At 38.0% G+C, this 18,807-nt stretch overlaps 1 pseudogene; it reads left to right on the forward strand.

The window, feature by feature from the left end:
• LOC122358884 overlaps positions 1-18,807 on the forward strand; it is a 117,116-nt pseudogene that overhangs the window by 28,240 nt on the left and 70,069 nt on the right.

Here is an 18,807-nt window from a genome sequence, read left to right on the forward strand (position 1 = left end):
TAACTCTCAGCCATCTTGTCTGACCTTCCACCCTTTCCCAAGTTTACAATGCTAACCATTTAGTTCCCTCTTAATCAACCAACATCGTAGTTCAGAATGGAATAATAGCTTAATACACACTGAATGCTGCCTAACTGAAAACAACAAAGTTACTCTCAAATTAGCAATTACTTTTACTTTTATCCCAAATATATATACGGACAAAATGAATGAATGATGAAATAGTTACAAAGTAATAAATGCCACCAAGCCTGTCTCTAACATTACCCGTATCCCACCTCAATAGCAACAAAAGTGTTTTGCAATGCAATATGACCACAGTAAGTATATTGTACTTATATTTTGATCTAAGTACTTAGTAGTTAAGGCCACCTAAGGCCACCTAATATAAATTTCTAAGCTAGTCTACTTTAAATGATGAGAGTCACATGTCACTTTTGATTTAATTTACGATGTATCCTATGAATAATTAACTGGAAGCATTAAGAAACTCTTGTTTTTCTCCCCAAATTCGAATCCTCACGTCTTTTCCATGTTTACTTTCGCATAGATGCTTTAAGATGTAGTTGTCACCCTTTTCAGTTCTAAACCCTATTAGAATACTTTGTATATATGTATATATACGTATATATGCTTCTGACTGTCCCATTGACCACCAAGTAAAATACATTGTCAAGATCTAGAAAAGTATGAAAGACATTGTCTCAGTACTTCATCTGTGCCGTCAGTGGTTCGACCGTAACGTTATGAAGTGATGAGAATATGGTGAGCATTGTAATGTCACCATAGCACCATTTTGGAGCGATTTTTGAAAGTGTAACGGAAGCGCTGGTAATTCACACAAAGCAGGGTATAGGAAAATAGAAATGGGTATAGTGGAAATTACATGACTTTTTTGGTATGATGTAATTAGTCGAATGCTGGTTCAGTCATATGGCAAATATTTCCGAATAAAAGAAGACATTTAAGACGATTAACAAATTTGAGGCATTAAACAAATAATAAAGTGTGATACCCTGAAATACATCACATTTTTATGAGTGAAAACTGTCAGCTGGTAAAATTGCTTTTATACAGTGACAAGAAATCTTCAAAACTCATTTACAAAACATCATGACAGGTTTCTTCCCTAGTTTGTGGGGTGGGATATCATAAGGTTGCAGACTGACCTTTGACTCTTGATGACGTACACAGCGATCTTAATGTAGCATGAGTCAGCCAATCACAATGGTTTCTGCAAGCAGCATTTGCTTATCACATGAATTCAGCTGTGCTTTTGTGTGTGTGTGTGTGTGTGTGTGTGTGTGTGTGTGTGTGTGTGTGTTTGATGTAAGAAAAGAGAGGAGCAAGTCACTCTGTTTCATTTTATCAAATGCAAGCCTATAACAAACTGCATCACTCTCTTACTTGTTCCATGCAGCTGCTGCTTGGAATTTGATATGTGTATGTTGTATTTAAAATGATCAATTATGGTATTCTGAATACATCAGGGTGAAGGGAATTCTATTGCTGTTCGTGAAATGAAAAACAGAGAGAGAGAGAGAGAGAAGGGAGGAAAAATTTGGAATCGATTTTCCGTTACTTTCTGCTGTACTTGTGTTGCCATGGCAACATGGTCAGGTTTCTCCATCCTCCCAGGGCAAATGTAATTGTTGTCTGTTTCTCAAAGCTAGAGTCAACATTCAGCATCTCACACTCTCATGGCTGCTCAACACACCACAATCACACATATTCTCACATAAATGCTTTTTAAATGGTGCATCCACAGTTAATGGAGGCTTTTTATCATTACCAATTATTAATTCTGAATGCTAACATTTTTTCACAGGTCCGTAATTTTTTTATTTTAATTTATTTAAAGATATTGGCAATTATTTTTTCAATATTTATTGGTTTGTATCTGATTGAATCACTATTTTCTGTGAAAATCGTTTGTTGTTACACTGCAAAAAAAGCTTAATTGTTGCGTTAGAAGTTATTACATAATAATATAGTTAATATATTCTTATTTTCATCTATTTGAAATAGGTGACGATTAATGTTGTTCTCACGTAATATCCTCATGTCTAAATATGCATTTTTGTTTTTATCTTAAATAGTTTGAAGCAAATATGTTTAAGATCTTAAACGTATTTAAATGCTTGCGATACTTTAGGATCAAACATACTTTAATTATTTTAACAGCACGTGCGGTTTTAATGTACACTTTTTTTTGAGCCAAATTGACTTCGGTTAAAATGTCTTGATCAAAAGTCTTTACGAATGGGAAACAGGGTGCAGATGAGACTAGCCTGTTTTCCTTCAGGAGTAATTAACAGGTTGACTGGTTTGGGAGTAAACTACCTCAGCATCTGAATCAAGCAGGCCTCTGGCTAATAATGGTGTCTCATATGGAGTTGTCCCATGGCGGCGCTGCCTCTGCACCCTCCTTTTCTAAATAACTGTTAATTAATACTTATTCCTCGGGGACATAAAACACTCACGGGGTATTGCAGATGGCTGTTGATTCCGTACAAGTTGTTTTTAGTTAAAGAATTCCCAGAAGCACTTGTTCTGGTATGGTTGGTTATGTTTGGCTAAGTTCTTACACGCAAATTTCTATTTTGGCAAAGGTACTTGATTGTCTGGTGTATTTAAAAGTGATGTATTTAATTAGACTGTTAGTATGTCCCTCTCTCTGACCTTTCGTTTTTACAAAAATAAGTATCGTGGCCCAGAAATGCTATTAGAGAGTTATGGCAGATGTTTTTAAATGCATTTTATTAATAAGCCTACTTCAAAGAATACCATAGTGCATGTCTGTGTGGCCTGTATTTTGCAACATGGACATTTTTTTTTATGCTTTCTGTTTCCTAGACTTTTAGTTTGTATGTACTTGCTTGTTCATGTGCTCTTTTCTATCATTGCCTATTAATTAAATAATTAATATATTTCACGTGATCCTCGTTTAGTTCCTCATTGTTTCTAGCATACCGATCCTCGGTCCTTATTTCCACGTTGTTAACTCTTTGGATTGTTTTCTTTAGTTTGGTGTCGGTAAAGTCAAGTGCTACAGACAAATCTCCTTGTTTCTGGACCACATTTATTCAAATTTACTTCTAAATATTTTTAATGACAATTCAACTTAAAAAGTCATACTGTATTATTTAAGAATTGTTATGCGAAAGCTTTTTTCACAAGTGCAACTGCTATTGTAAGAAAGCTGGTAATCATGTATGATAGAAAATATTCACTATGCACTCTCAGAAATAAAGGTGCAAAAGATACACTATTAGGTTTTAAATTAGTACACTTTCAAATACAAATATGTATGTATATATATATATATATATATATATATATATATATATATATATATATATAAAATTAGTATCCACGTCTAGACATGCCATCAGTATGGCTTTAAAAACTCCCAGTGTTCTCTTCATAGCTCTATGCTGATAGCTTTTAGGCCTAATTCCTGATAATTGCCGGGTTATTAGGTCAAACCCATTCTTACACGAGTCTGACTGCACAGTAAATGTCACTTTCATGCCTTTTCTGTATCTCTTTTCACAATGAGGTAGTCGGCTGCTGTATAAAAATAGATTTTAAGAGCGTTTATCGACTGAAACATGTTGATGTATGGACGACGCGTAAATATTATATAAATATATCAGCATTGGTGACATTTTTCACTTGATACCGTGGGTTGAATTTGGTCACACGCGACAAAACATTTGTAATTTGAAAAGATTTTTACCTCTCTAAAGTAGTTATACAGTAGATGCTGTCGGGACTATAAAACCTTTAAGTGTTTACACGTACAAATATATACAAATAATACAAAAACGATTACCCTGGTGTCTTTATCCGATGATTAGTGCGTTATGACAAGAACTATCTGTTAAAGCCATTGAAACAGTTTACCTTATATTGTTAGTTACTACCGCAGTCACTTTACCCACTGAACACTTTTATAAAGCACTCAATTAAAACATGCAAAAGCAAATTTACCAAAAAAAAGGTATTTTGTAAATGGCTCGCAGACAGATGGAGAGCAGCGTAACTAGTGATTCTTCTGAAGTGGGTGAAATCTATTTGCTTGTTGAAGCTGCTTGCATAATCCTTTAGTTCCAGTTGGCAGCTGTGAGCAAAGATACGGCACTGCGGGAATTTGCATGAATATCATTGAGAGGACAAAGAAATGAGCGCGATAAGCGTGCATGTGCAGACTCCTTTGCATAATCCCACCTAATCCATAATCTGAGCTCTTAGAAAATATCACCGAAATATAAGTGAGGAGAAAACCCATTAATAAGCGCGCATAACTAAAATAACGAGAGAGATCACATAACTTTTTTTAGAGGTGGACAGTTCATTATCAAGATTATTATCGTTCAGCCACAGCTTTCATGGAGCAATTAAAGAGAGATCGCATAAAAACAGGTATGACACCTGAATGCTCGGAAGAAACCTAGCAACCGTCCAGCAATGACTCGCTGTGGTTTTTAATTCAAGTTTTGCACAGTTCAGACGCGTGCACCAATATTTTTGTGAGGAATAAAAATTGACACAGGTTTTTGCAAGAATGTAAATAATGTGTATAGCATAGATCGGATCAGTTGCTCAGCCGTCTTTGAGCGCATATTGCTTTTTATTGCAGACTTTGAAAATCTGTGGGAAACACTAGTTTGAGCTGTTGACATCTTTTCTGAAACTTTAGGCGAGAGCAGAAAAATACCGTATTTACAGCAGAAACCAGAGACTTGGCTCTGTTGATGTACAGTGAAAAAAATCTCTCTCAATTCTTACAGGTTATTATTATTATTATTTTTAAAGATTAGATTATTTTATTTTTAGTTCATTATATAGACCAACGTACTAATTCAAATATACATTTTATTGTAAACACATTTATCGTAAACGCATTTTTAACTATAAATACATTTATGATGTGATGCGTGTAAAAACAGAACAGAACAAATAATAAAACAACAACCCACCCCCCTTTTTTTGGAGTGAGTAAAATAGACCAAAACATTTATTTTAAAATCATTAAAAAATATGATTAGTTTTTTGTTTATTTAATTTGTTTGGTTTTGGTATTATTTGCTTTTAGTCAAAAAGACCAAAACAAGTTTCAACTATGATTGTCACTTAAGCCAATATAAAAAATGTACTTTTAAATAAATTATGCTGCGGTTTTATTATTTTCAGTGTATACAACCCTAGCATCTACCTGGCAACACCCAGCAACCTCCCAGAACACTTGCCAAAGCTCTAGGAACACGCTAAAACCACCTCAGCAGTACTGCGACACCCTGAAACAAGCATCGAGTTTTGCACAAGCCTTTTCTTCGGAAAATGTAATTTAGTTGAGGGAAGTCAATATGTGCGTGGATGTATGGGCATATTTCTTTGGAGAAAAGTCTGAAAAGCAAGGGAAAGCTGTCCACATGCACTCTATTTAATCTCATTGCTCAGAGAAACATTTGCGATATTAAACAAATCTCATTTGTGGTTTTCTGGTGACATTACGTTGAAAAGTAAAACATCAAGTTATTTGAATGCAGCAGTGACATGTTGAGAGAAGGGCTTTGCGTTTGAGGACGTGATTGGCTGCCACCGAAATGGTCAGCAAAGCCCCGCTGCCAATTGAATGAAAGCAGTAAATCATTCTTTACAGACAGGAAGGCTGCTCATTTCTCTTTTCCTCCATTTCGGCTTGCTGTACATGCTTAGAATAGAGCTGAAAAAATCTCGAGATTTAGTTCATTATATCACCTTCGTACCGTGTCTCTACGCCTTTAGCTCATCTCTTTCTTATCCTCTTTTTTTTCCGACCACCTCCATCAGCCAGTACAATATTAACATTTCATTCCGAAAAGATGGAAGAATAATGTTTTCAAAAAACCTCACACGATGGAAGAAGACAATTCGGTTTGAAATATTTATGCGTGTGTAGGCAAGAAAATGGCCCAAATGTGAGACACGAGCAGAAAAGGGGGAAAATGGCAGGAAAACATGACGTGTGGGGAGGGAGAGAGATAGAGGGATGAGGAGATGTGTCTTGTAAGCGGCTCACTCCAGGGCTGTGGCGCATAATCAATGAAGAGAAGTGCGCGTTGTAACCTCTGTGTTCGAGCGGTCTCGCTGAGGCCCATCCTATTTTTATAGGGAGGGCAGGTCTGTTGCTATGCTCCAGCTGAGCAGGACTACCACAGAGAACAGGCCACTCGCCACCAGCTCTACTGCGTCTCTCCTAGCATCCTCGGTGTGCTTTCCGGCATTTCTACAGAGAAATGTTTATGTAGTTGTCTGAAAAATTAGGTAAATATACATTATTACCCAGTGGTTTACATTTTTTCTGATATACGAATATTTTCCAAAATCTATCAAACACAGCCTACACGCCCAATTTCAAAGGTTTGGGCTAAGTACGATTTTAAAACAAGTTCAATTGAAAGCTAGGGATAGTTCGCCCAAGTAAAATTCTGTCATGAATTATTCACCCTCACGTTGTTCGTGTCACGTCACCCTGGCGCCATTTTAAAAAAATGTCTAATGCGCAAACAGCATACCGTCGACGGCGTAACCGCTTACATATGCCGCGTACGCCATTTACGTATGCGACGCCATCTAAAATTGTGCCGGAGTGACGTGGGGGAGACAAATTGCTGAATAGACAATCCATTTAACAGCTTCTGTGATGGATCCACGCTAGCCAAAAATGGAAGATATTTTCGCAAATTGCTGCAGTTGCAGATTTTTGAACAGAGGTGGCGACAAAGAGGCGAGACTAATGGATTGCCACTTTTAAAAAAAGCAACTAGTTACATTACTTACTTACTTTTTATGGAAAGTAATGCATTGCTTTTGCCTTATTTTGCATGACCGCATTTTAGATGACTTAATCCTCACTACTACAAATCAGCAAATTAGGAGTCTACTGAGACAAATAGTAATAGTGAGATATGGTACTTAAACTAAAGTGTGACATTGAGCATTTAGCAGTAGTGTATTTATATAAGAAAATGTGGCTATACAAAGTGAATAGTACTAATAAAGAATGAGTGTCTGAACATTTGACTCACAATGCACAGAACAATTATAATATGACTCTTAATATGAAAATACTGTACATACTGTAGCACTGTGATCATTTCAAGATATCACCAACGATGGCTTTTAGTCGATTCTGTTGCATATTTCCAACACTTTCTTTTATAGGATCATCATTTTTACTGTCTTCTGTCGGTCATTTTTTGATGACACGCCAGATCTTTAACTAACTTATGCCTATTTCAATCTTGTATTTGGCAAGACTTTGCTTATTCCAGGTTTTCTAGACAAAATGTGTTAGGAATCAGCGCATAAACTCACCAATGCACGTCTTCTTTTGACTTCACAGTCAAAAATATTACCCGATAGTTTCGATTTCAGCTAAGAGTTGAGATGGTGAGGGATATTTACGTCTGTTAGATTGCTGATTCAACATATAAAGCATGTAGAAAGTGTAGACGTGTATTTAATAGATGTGTGCTTTGTATGTGTGAGAGAGAGACAAGGCAAGGTAAGTTTTGATATTGAACATTTTACGATAAAAGCAATGATTTAAGAAGAGATTTCTGTACTGTAGTTTTTAGACATGCAATAGAAAACAACACTTTATTTTAGGGTCTCTTAACTAGTTACTTCTTAACGTGCACATTACTAGAATATTAGCCTTTAATTAGTAGTAATTAAGCACATATTAATGCCTTATTCTACATCCCTAATCCTACCCGATATTTAGGACATTATATTTAACAACAATATGTAACGACTACCTTACTAACTATTAATAAGAAGCAAATTAAGAATTTATCGAGGGAAAAGTTAATAGTATGAATAAGTTTTTCTAAAGCATTACTGAAAACAAACTCTCACCGCTTAGAACAGATCGCAACAATTTTTAGATTGACCTCCAATTTGTCAGAATAGAACATTTAAATCATGTAAATATAATATTCTACCTATTATGGTAGAATCTTACCTATTACATGGCGATTATGTTAGCAACTTATATATTGCAAATTATGAACTTGTAAATGAGCATAATATGGGTACATTGAGATCACAAGGTTATTTCAGTCGAACGCAGTCAGTGTGGATTTGTTAGAATAATTAATTTGCGATCCAAAAATAGCTTGTCTTAGCAGTCATTACAAAGGTTTTTTGCAGTTTAGTCATCTCTCTGCGCAGACCTCACGTGCAATTTTGCTGTGGCGTTGTCACTCAGTCCCGGGGAAGGCGTTTGTCACGTCTGATTAGAGTTAACCCCTCAGACAGCGGCGTGTGCATGTGTCACGGCTGCTCTGTCCTCCTCCTCGTCTCCTCCGTTTTCTTCCCCACCCTCCTTCTCCTCTGGTTATTTTCAGACAGCGCAGCAGAAGAATATTTCCCCCTTCAAGGTCTCCCGCCCACTCCCGTGGGTGCCGTTTCCCTGGAAACCATGTCAGAGTTGACTCGGGGACCGCAGATGGATTGCCCTTTATCAGGTTACACAATTGGCCCATTAAAGAGAGGCAGCCTGCCGTTCTAATGACAGGACCAGCCACCCCCTCCCCGTACACCCCACCCCTAATGGGTATAGCTGCACATCCACGTCTGGACACAGGGCTGGACCACGTCACAGCTTATAGGGTTGTTTATGTGCGGATTAAACCTCTCTGGGGATAGCATTGTATGCCAAACCTGACCTGGCTGATAGAATCCTAATGGAAACTTAGAAATTGAAACAACGTTACTGGATTCTGCGATTGGCGCACCCAAACTGACGAGCGTACGCAATAAATCCTACCGTTAAAATAATGTTTTTATCTTAACCAACTGACTCATCAAAGGCCTTTAGAAGCTATTCCTTTTACTTCTAACCTGGACAAGCATACATAACTACCAAACGTAATTGCAATCAGTTTAATTGCAACATATAATCATCACAGTTAATAATGTTCACTATCTGTTTGATTATGTGCAGTTAACTGACTCCTAAATATAATGTAGAAACTTAAAATTTACTGTAAAGCTGCTTTGCAACTATTTGTATTGTGAAAGTACAAATAAACTTGAATTGAACTTCTCGGCTAGTCGCTTCGGTGGTGGACTTCTCTTACAACAACCTAACTCACTGCCTAGCTAGCATAATGTAAAGCATAATTGGAAAATAAGTGCACCTTAGGTGGAACATTTCTTGACTAATCAACTCAAACCAATTTTGTCGACTAGCAGAACTAACTAGTGCAAGACTGTAAGATGTGGTGGGTCAAGGAGAACGAAATTTTGCCGCTAACCATAACTTTATTTTAAACAGTATAATCAGGAATCCACAAAAGTGTTTTACACATTCACAAGCTCAATCAAAAAATCTTAGAGCTAATTTAATTTATTTTAAGTTTCAAAAATTCATATGAAAGTAAATAAAGTGTTAGTGTTAATTTATTATATGCTATATTAGCATGAATTTTTTTAAGTGTAATATAAAATAATGCTATTTTAAATGCTCACTTTTATGTTAAATATAATAGTATTATTACATAGTAATAATAGTAATAGTAATAGTATTATTATTTATTTTATTCTTTTTTTATTAGGCACATTAATTACGTCATTGCTGTTATTCATTATTTTATTTGTTTTCATATTTCAGTTATTTACGTTAGCTGAATGGAAATGTTTGTTTTGCATACATTCAGACATGTCAGGAAGAACTGTAAGCTGCCCAAATAGCAAGACCTTTAAAGTCATTACTGCACGCCCCATATAGAGATCAGTCTCAGACGTGACACTAATCCTCCTAACATATGGAGACGATGAGAATTAGTACAACAGAGCGAAAAAGAATTACTGCAATAGACTTCCTCTGCCTTAGGCATCGTCCATGCTCCTAGTGACACGGGAAAATATTTCTTCAGGATACCTGTTAGATAGTTCAGCAACGTTTGTGACTGCATTTCGGCAATACTCAACATCAGAGGACCTGAACTGTTCTGTAAAAATGTCATTAGTTGAGTGTAGGATCGAGAGTCTAGATGCTCTTTATTCACGCGATGGGATGATGGGGTTGGCCATAACCTAATTCTTGGTGCTCTGTTTGCTGACCTAGTGATCTAGTGGCTTGATATACTTACCGGGCAAAGCTTTCTCAGATTAATCAAGATCAAAGAGCTGTCACGCCAGCTCCTTGTGTTTAAAGACGTCCAAATCCATTTGGTTTCACAGTTGGGTTCCTCAACAACAACAGAAGGGTTGAGCCTTGGGTTTATGAGACTTAGCTGAAACTGCTCTGGTACCTACTGGGGTAAATAATTATATGTGGAATGATTTATTATATCCATGGACGAAGATGTTAGGTATGATACTGTCTGTGTGTAATAAATGAATTTGTGTGGATACCATTTTTGGATTCCACAGTCTATTTGTAACTTGGCTTTCCCAAGAGAGGGGGCTTCTAAAGCATTATTTCGTTTAATTCAATGAGGCCAACTTTTGGCTCAAACTATTGTGTAAGTTTTGGACTAACTGTTTGGAAGGGGTCGGAAGAGTGTTTTGGAAGCGCGCATTATTTTTGTTTGCCGCCACTAGTACAGAGACTTAACATTATTCCATATGATTTTAGGTCATATTGTGAAAAGTGTTTCATGTCAGTATGGGGCCCCAAATTTGGGATAGCTATTTGAGTGGAAAGTTGAAGGTGAAGTTCAATTTCCCTCCTTGATATCCATCTGTAAACTGTTGGTTTTGTTGTGCTACCATGGTGTATTAAAAAGGTAAATATGGCCAAGTTTAAATTAATTTGAGTATTAAGATCCACAACCTAATCTTAAAATGACTATAGAAAATAGGTGCATTCATACAAGTCGTTTAATTAAGATCCTCTTTGTCTTTGTATTGTGTTGTCAGATGTTCTAATGCAGTTAAAAACTCATCAGTGTATAACAAGCTCAGTTTATGTAATCATTCAGGCTTCTTTTGGCATTAAAATATCTTTTGCAGCCTGATTTGCATCAATAAACAGCAGTGAGTGTGGCTTTTTAATGCCTAATTGGGATCTAATAAGTGGTCGTATTATTGCGAGTGCTGGGGTTCAACCCTATTAGTTGCTTGGCTGCCCATAACATTTGCTTCCTCCCTCAGTACTTCAGTGTTGCGGGCATGATTGTGAATGAGATTTCTCTCCCTCTCTTTATCGTTTTATTTTTGAAGTGCTAAAAATAGACCCCCCATTAGCCACATCGCCTGTTACAATGTGTCAGCAATCAGTATGGAAAGCACGCTGTGCAGAAATTACAATGGTCGCTTTTTTCATCTCCCTCCCTCTTTCTCTCTCTCACTCCTTTTCTCTTTAGCACCCCACCCCCTCCTACTACACACACACACACACACACACACACTCCCGCCAGAGCTCTCAAAACCTCTTCCCTGGAGAAACAATCGGGCCTAATTTATGGGTGAGGTGGGGAGAAGCTTTTATCTTTGAATTGCATCTGAACTCGGTGTTCATCTGTGATGTTTCAGTATGGTGCAAATAGGGTTGAAGTCTGTAAGATGATGCTAATTTCCCATCAGTACCATTGCCCTGGTAATTTCTCCACACTGTGCTGTGCTTTAGATCAGAATGCCTGTTAGAATAAATATCTCTTAAGCCAATGTGCTGTTACAGCACAGTCTTATTTAAATAAAACCTGTCAATAATTAACGCTTGTACTATATTGCATTGTAGTAAGCCGCGGAAAGCTGACGAATGTTAGCTGTTAAAAGCTGTTTCTTGGTTGTTGAAAGACTATTTAACATATTAGGAATATGTAGGAAAGGTGCTTCTTAGCATTAGCATTGAAAAGCGCTGTCAAAAGGTTTAATAGCGTACTGTACGCGAGATACTCAACCGGCCGTGTCCCTGTCCATGGTGCTGATCCAGGAGCCCTTGCCCATACGCAAACTCACTTGGAGTATTGTGGATTTTCTGTGGCTTTTAGTCCATTCTCTCATGAACTTAACAATTACTTAAGAATTCCTGCTCTTTTTCATTATTATTTTTATCAGCACTTTTTTTTTTGTTTATTCTTACTGATTAAATAATTTAAATTATACATTTAGACATTTGATCGTTTTTGGAAAGGTTGCTTACTCATGCGATTGGATAATTAATCAATATATTCGTAGAATGCATATTTAATACATACAATATAAATACAATACAATATACATACAATATAAATACACTAATATTTATAGAATGCTGCTGACAAAACAGCCAGTAAGTAACTACAATGAATCCAGTCAGACAATAATACTAGCGTTTTGTGTTGTTTTTGCATGTAGCCCCTGATGACAAGTGAAAACAAAGACTTCCCTTGACCGACAATCAATTGGTTTTGAAAGAATTGTTCATTATATTGGCAAATCTGGGTCAAACTGGGTTTTGCCGAATTATAATAGAAAACTAAAGTACTGGCCATTTTAAAAGACAAAAGACCTTCAATAAGTCCCACCCCAACATAAGAAAGAAAAGTCTGCTTGTCAAACTATTTCATGAGGTCTTAAAGTGTTTTTTCTTGGGAAACGATACCTCAACAGGATGGTTTTAATTGGTCTGGGATTTGAGAAAATATTTTACATTTTACTCAAAGTGATAAGCAGTTTCTGCTACTTCTAGAGACGTCTTGGATTAGAATCGGTTTACAGACATCAGATTTTGATGGTGTTTACAGTGATTGGGGATCTTCACTAAGCCTGAGTCTGTTTATAGAGCTTCTACCCAGGATACGGGTCTCAGGAGGGCAACAGAGGTCCTGTGGGAAGATGTCAATTAACAGCAGAAAGAAGAAGCCCCATTTATTTAGCTGCGTTTTTCATCCTTCAATTGTAATTTAATAAAAATGGGAGCAGTTACCCTGAGGCAACTGTTGACATTGCATTCTGAGCTGTAGCACCGCTAAGCTATTGCCGTTTTTTCTAATGTATTTATACATCATTTCTGAACAGAGGACTCTGTTACTAATTCATCTACATAAAGGAGTACTGTAGCGCCCGGGGGCACGAACAAATGAGAGCAGTTAGCGTCGCGCACCCTCCTCTCGACGGTTCCCCACCCCTCCTTCTCGTGTATACCCACAGCCGACTGCTCTGTTAACTTGTCACTTGTCATCGCCAAAATGGAAGGAACCATATGCCACACTGTTTGTTGGAACAACCACCCCCAACCTCCCTGCACGCTGCTGGCGCTTCTCTGCTATCAAACAACAGAGTGTCGCTACAAAGGGAGCGATCCCTTGCGCAAAGTGACTTCAATCGAGGATGAAAGCGCCGCCTGCTTCTCCCTGCCATCTGATTCCCCGATTTGCCATCGATGATCAGAGAGAGTCTCTACGCTCATTTTTATCTCTTGCATAATGCAGGAGTGTATTTCACTCCAGTGATGACGAGGGAATATCTGCCCTAGCAGGCTAACACAGCTGTTAACTCTTCTACTAGCGTTATATACTGTGTGACAGTCTCCGTGCTGTAGGGGAAACCCTCTGTCCTGACGTCACCCAGTGCTTGCGTACGAATGTGACCCACTGACTTACAGAGACATTTATTTCCAATCAGTTGCGACACATTAACTTGTGCGCGTTAGCGCTGCGAATTGGAACTCAAAGTGGGGTTTAGGGAGCGTTGACCATGGGCGTATGAACCATATTGCCATGTTCACCACTTTTTTTTTGGAGATGATATTCATAGTTTGAGTTGTTTTCTTGCCACAATACAGAGAAAATAGTAGCTTCCCACACACAACCTAAGACAAAACATAAACTTCTGCCACATGGTTGCTAAATGAACCCAAAAGCAGACTAAATGTGTCCTGAATGTGTGACCCCTAAGAGGGTAACTGCCCACTTACATGCTTTTTAGCGATAATTGTAGGATCACTGGATGAACATTATGCAACTATATTAATAATCAGCCAAGATACTATGGTTTTTGACAGGTTTTCTCAACCCTGACCCTCAAGGTCTACTCTCCTGCAGAGTTTAGCTTCAACCTTGATCAAACTCACCTTCCGGTTACTTTCTAGTAATCCTGAAGAACTTGTTTAGCTTGGTCAGATGTTTTTGATTCGGTTTGGGGCTAAACTTTGCAGAAACATGGACCTTGAAAGCTGAAAATCCCTGCAAAATAATTTCTACATTCCAATGCTTTTTCCAATTAGACAACTAATCAAGTTTCTCAGCTGGCTCATTTGAACTTTGTCTGACCCATAACATTTCTTGTGGTCATCCTCTGTGTTCTTGCACTTACCACTGCTACTGAGATTCTCACTCAGTGGAAACTCTGAGTAGTTGCCTGTAAGTTGCCTAAAAGTATATCTCCATTGTCCATTTGTCATAATTTTTATGGTAGTTTGAAATTGTCATCCTGAATTAACTGCACTTGGATTTGTGACATTGCTTTTAGAAATACTTGACGAAAAAGAAGAAAACTGACTATAAAAACAACAGAAGATGGCTTAAAAAAAAATGGCTTTGCACTCTTTACAAAAGAATGTAATAAAGGATGCATACAGCCCTCTGCTCAAGTGGAGTATACAAAGACCAGATGTCGACAGTCTCTACGGTCAATGAAGGATCCTTAAAAAATGTCCAGGATGTTTGACCATGCGCAAGATGTTAAAGGCAGGCAGAAAAACTAAGCATCGTGGAAGCTTTAAGTGTAAACGCGTCATGCACAGAATTGGGTGTCACTCGCTGTGCATTTGGCTGATTTATGGCCATGCCTCGAACAGGGCCAGGCCCATTTGCCGCGGAATAATCAAAGCATAACCCGATGCCTTATGTGTCTTTCCTCAGCTTTTATGGGAAACGGTTAGAGTCTTGAGCCCATCAGCCGAGCCTACTAACACTTCCAGTACGTGCAAGGTTAGTGCTGGCAGAGAAGATAGCATATAAATACTGTCAGAGAGCTCATCCATCGCCACTGACCGCATTTCACCCTTACATTGGCAGCCTGTAATGTATGTTAATGGCACTCTAGAACATTAAGAGGCGTTGTGCAGACGTTTGTCTGGCGGCTCGGCGTGTGTACACATGTACAGGAAGGCTCATAAAACAAAGCAACAAGGGCCGTCTGTGGCAGCTGCTGCTACTTAATCTGATTACATCTCATTCAATCTGGAGAGACCTCTGTCTAATGTCTGCCAGTTACGTACGGGCACAGCTGTGCGTACGTTACAGGATCTGCACCATATGGACCGGTGCCGATCTCAGCCTCGCGTGCTGCTGCTGCCGCGAGCCAGCGATCGCCCAGGGGATGGTGGTCTCGTGTGTGCACAGTGCAGGTTTTATCTTCACATTAATCTCGCCCTTATTGTACCCTCTCGCCCATTTCTGTCTACCTCTAAGCCTCGCTGCCTGTCTCTGCTGACTGTTACCCGCTTTGACAGTAATTAGTCTTGAAAAGGACATTTTTAGTGGAGGATTTCAATGAAATTTAGACAGCCCTCCTCCCACCGAGCCCAGCCTCACATTACAAACGTTGCTCAGTGATGTTTAGCTCTGCGCCTAAATACAGACGCATATGGTTAGAACTCCATCATCAGTTGGACTGCAATTTCTGTATTTCTTTCATGATTTTCTGTATAAGCATCCTTAAAACCGCATACCTGAACCATTATTTTGTCTTGTTTGTGTGCACAAAAATGTGGAGGTTTATGCTGAAAACAAAAGCAATTGAGATAAGAAAAAATAAGCTTAATTCTTAATTTCTTCTCTTTCTCGCCTAAATTTATTTTTAAGGTTGTTTATTGCTTTTTTTAAATATCATATACTACTATATATATATTCTAAATTACCTAGAGGTAATATAAACAGTATATGTTATATAGAGGTTTATCTAGAGCCGGTTAAAAGAAGAAAGCAAGCTTGGATTTAAAGGACCCTGATTTCTCATCACAGTGTGAAGGTCATCCACACTGTAGGGGCAGCATCTCTGTTTAAGTCCTCCTTGTTGAAACGCTCACACTGTCCTTCTGTTTTCCCCTAGTTTGCCTGACCTTTTTATTGGGTCATGAAGACATCTCTTTCTGTCATAGCCAAGAGCCATCAACACACACACACACACACACACTGTAGGACAAAGGTGTCACATACAGTTTAAGCGTATTCTGAAACAAATACAGCATACTGCTCTTTGCATCAATGAAATAAAGAGTCCCTCATGCTTCAAATCAAATTGTCTTAAAAAAATATACCTACTATCCTAAAAATATGTCACAACTATTTGTGACACAACAACATTAACTCAAGCAATAACATAATATTGCTGATACGTTGCCAGATATTTAAAAACTTTTTAAATATTATTGTTTTGCCAAACTACCTGTTGCAGAAATGACGTGCTGCTAGTGTTTGCATATTTCATTTCATTCAGCAACCTTGTTGTTCTACCGATCCGTGTCTTTTCTGTTCAATGTTACTGCTTTTGAAGGCTTTAATGACGTTACTGCCAAATAAGACTATGATATTTTTACGCGTTTTGCCTTACGGATGTGACAACCTGTCAGCAATATCCTGTCTGCTGGCTTTTTTTTTGATTACTGTCGGTTACTGTCGAGTCCAAAATGCCGGATCTGGCAACACGGTGGAGGCTGCGCCCACGCCTTCACTCACAACTCTCTCAAGCCTCATTCACTCCGCCAGTGTCTTGCAGCAATCGTTTCATGCCCTGGACTCTAAACGTCCCTTGCAAACAGCCTAAACTGAATTATACATGCAGACACTGATAAAAAAAGAGTTTTAAATAGCAAATTCGTCATTTAGAGAAAATCGTACTAATGTCCAGACAGAACCAGATTAGGCTATACTCTGGGTGCATCAACAAATGCATTTTTATATCACTTTTGCATTGGTTGGGTTTTGTGTAGAAGATATTTCCAACACGAGAGTCGTGTATTGAACCTGTGTTTTAGCACCACTCCCTGGACGTTTCACTGTCACGAATGTTTGAATTTCGATTGAACCTGGGTTGATATTTCTTGGCTTGGACTGTACTTGAATGAGCTGGTCTTCTTTATTGAAAATGTAGCATTGGGGAGCAGGAAAAAAAAAGTAATTTGCGATCTTCCATTTAATTGTCTATTTAGCAAATTTGAACTGGCATGTCACGCTTGGAATAGTGTTTTGACATCAATGACACAAGGCCACCTGTGAGTATTTGTTTCTCGCATTTGGCTTGGAATATCTTGGAATATAACAATAGGAATCATTTTTATGGTGTCGTTTGTTCTTTTTGACCTTGGCCTGCCTGTAGTCTGTATAAACTACAGTTCTCAGGGAAACTACAGTTCTCTTTTTCAACATTCCAAGAAAACAAAATAAAGAATACGGTTTTCTAACAGCACAAGGCCAAATAATGAGAGAATTTTCATTTTTTTGTTTCAGCGATTCTTGAGAAACGTACGTGTTGCTACAAAAAGCTGAGAGCGATGGCTGAGGCGGCATTTATTCCGAGCTGACATCTTTGTTGCGCCTTCTTTGCTTTAGTCTTCTGATACGAACAGGATACAGTTCTTGTCCAAGTCACACACCTGACACATCACACTCTCAGAGTTCTAGCGCCAGACACGCTCAGCTTTCCTGTCTCGCTATCTCTCCGGTTGTCACAGTAACCGTCTCACCTCCTCTCCCAGGCACACCTAATGAGGTGAGTGCAACACGGCCGTGTAAGAGAGGAGAAGGGAAGTAACGGGTGTTAGCACAAAAGAACACGCTTTATTGAAGTCATGCCAAATATGTAGCTTTGTGAGCATTCTCCGGGTTTCTGTCACATATTTCCAGTGTGCTGTAAGTGTCGCTGTCAGCCAGTGCTGCCTGCTTTCAAAGACAAAAACAGGAGATGCAAAAAAAAATGCACGGCAAGTGAGAAAGGGAGAGAAAAATGCAGGAGAAATGCGAGACAGTGTGTGACAATGCATCTGACGTCTTGAGGTTGTTATTCATCCAGTAACACAGAGCTCCTCCTCGATCAGGCAGTCGTGTGTTCTTGTCCTCTGTACGCTGTGTGGCTGTTTTGCTATCTTGCAGTTTCGCCAAAGGATAAAGAGAGGCCGTTCAATACGCTTGTTTACTGTGGGAGTACACATGCGGTATGCTGATGCTATCGGATGATAATAATGTGGTGTTTGATTTATACCAGAAGCGCTGACGGTTTAGCTCAGGGCTCGCATTTTGCTTCGATATAAAAGCAATGACCCAAACAAAAACTGAAAAGCTCACTCGAATTACAACTTTAGGCCCAAATTGAAGATTTGTGCTGTTGTATTTGCATAAAAAATGAATAAGATCGAGTAAAAGAAAAAAAAATTATTTCGGTTTATTAAATTAATCATTTTTCAAGATAAGTTTATTCCAAATTGCTTAAGTGAGCATAAATCTGTTTTAAATCGTGAAAACAAATACACTCAAATGATGAACACGGTTAAGAAAAAGTACTAATCATTTACTACAAATGAATCGAAAGTTTTTAGATGTATTGTGTATATAAATAATGCATCTAAAATAATAAAAAAATATTTCATTTAGACTATTAGGTAGTACACAGTTTAAACTTGGTTAATGTGTATTTTGTTGGATACTACAGAGTCGTGCATTTCTTGTTTCATTTATGTATGAATATGAATCACAACAGTTTTTTTATGAATATGCATCACAATAAGTTTTTAGTTTGTATAGTCCAAATAGATGTAAACTGTTTACACAGTCATGATACATAAATCTTAAATGTAATAATCTTGCAATAAACAACAGTTTA

The sequence above is a fragment of the Puntigrus tetrazona genome, chromosome 15 (assembly GCF_018831695.1).
Source record: "Puntigrus tetrazona isolate hp1 chromosome 15, ASM1883169v1, whole genome shotgun sequence".
Lineage (NCBI taxonomy): Eukaryota > Metazoa > Chordata > Actinopteri > Cypriniformes > Cyprinidae > Puntigrus > Puntigrus tetrazona.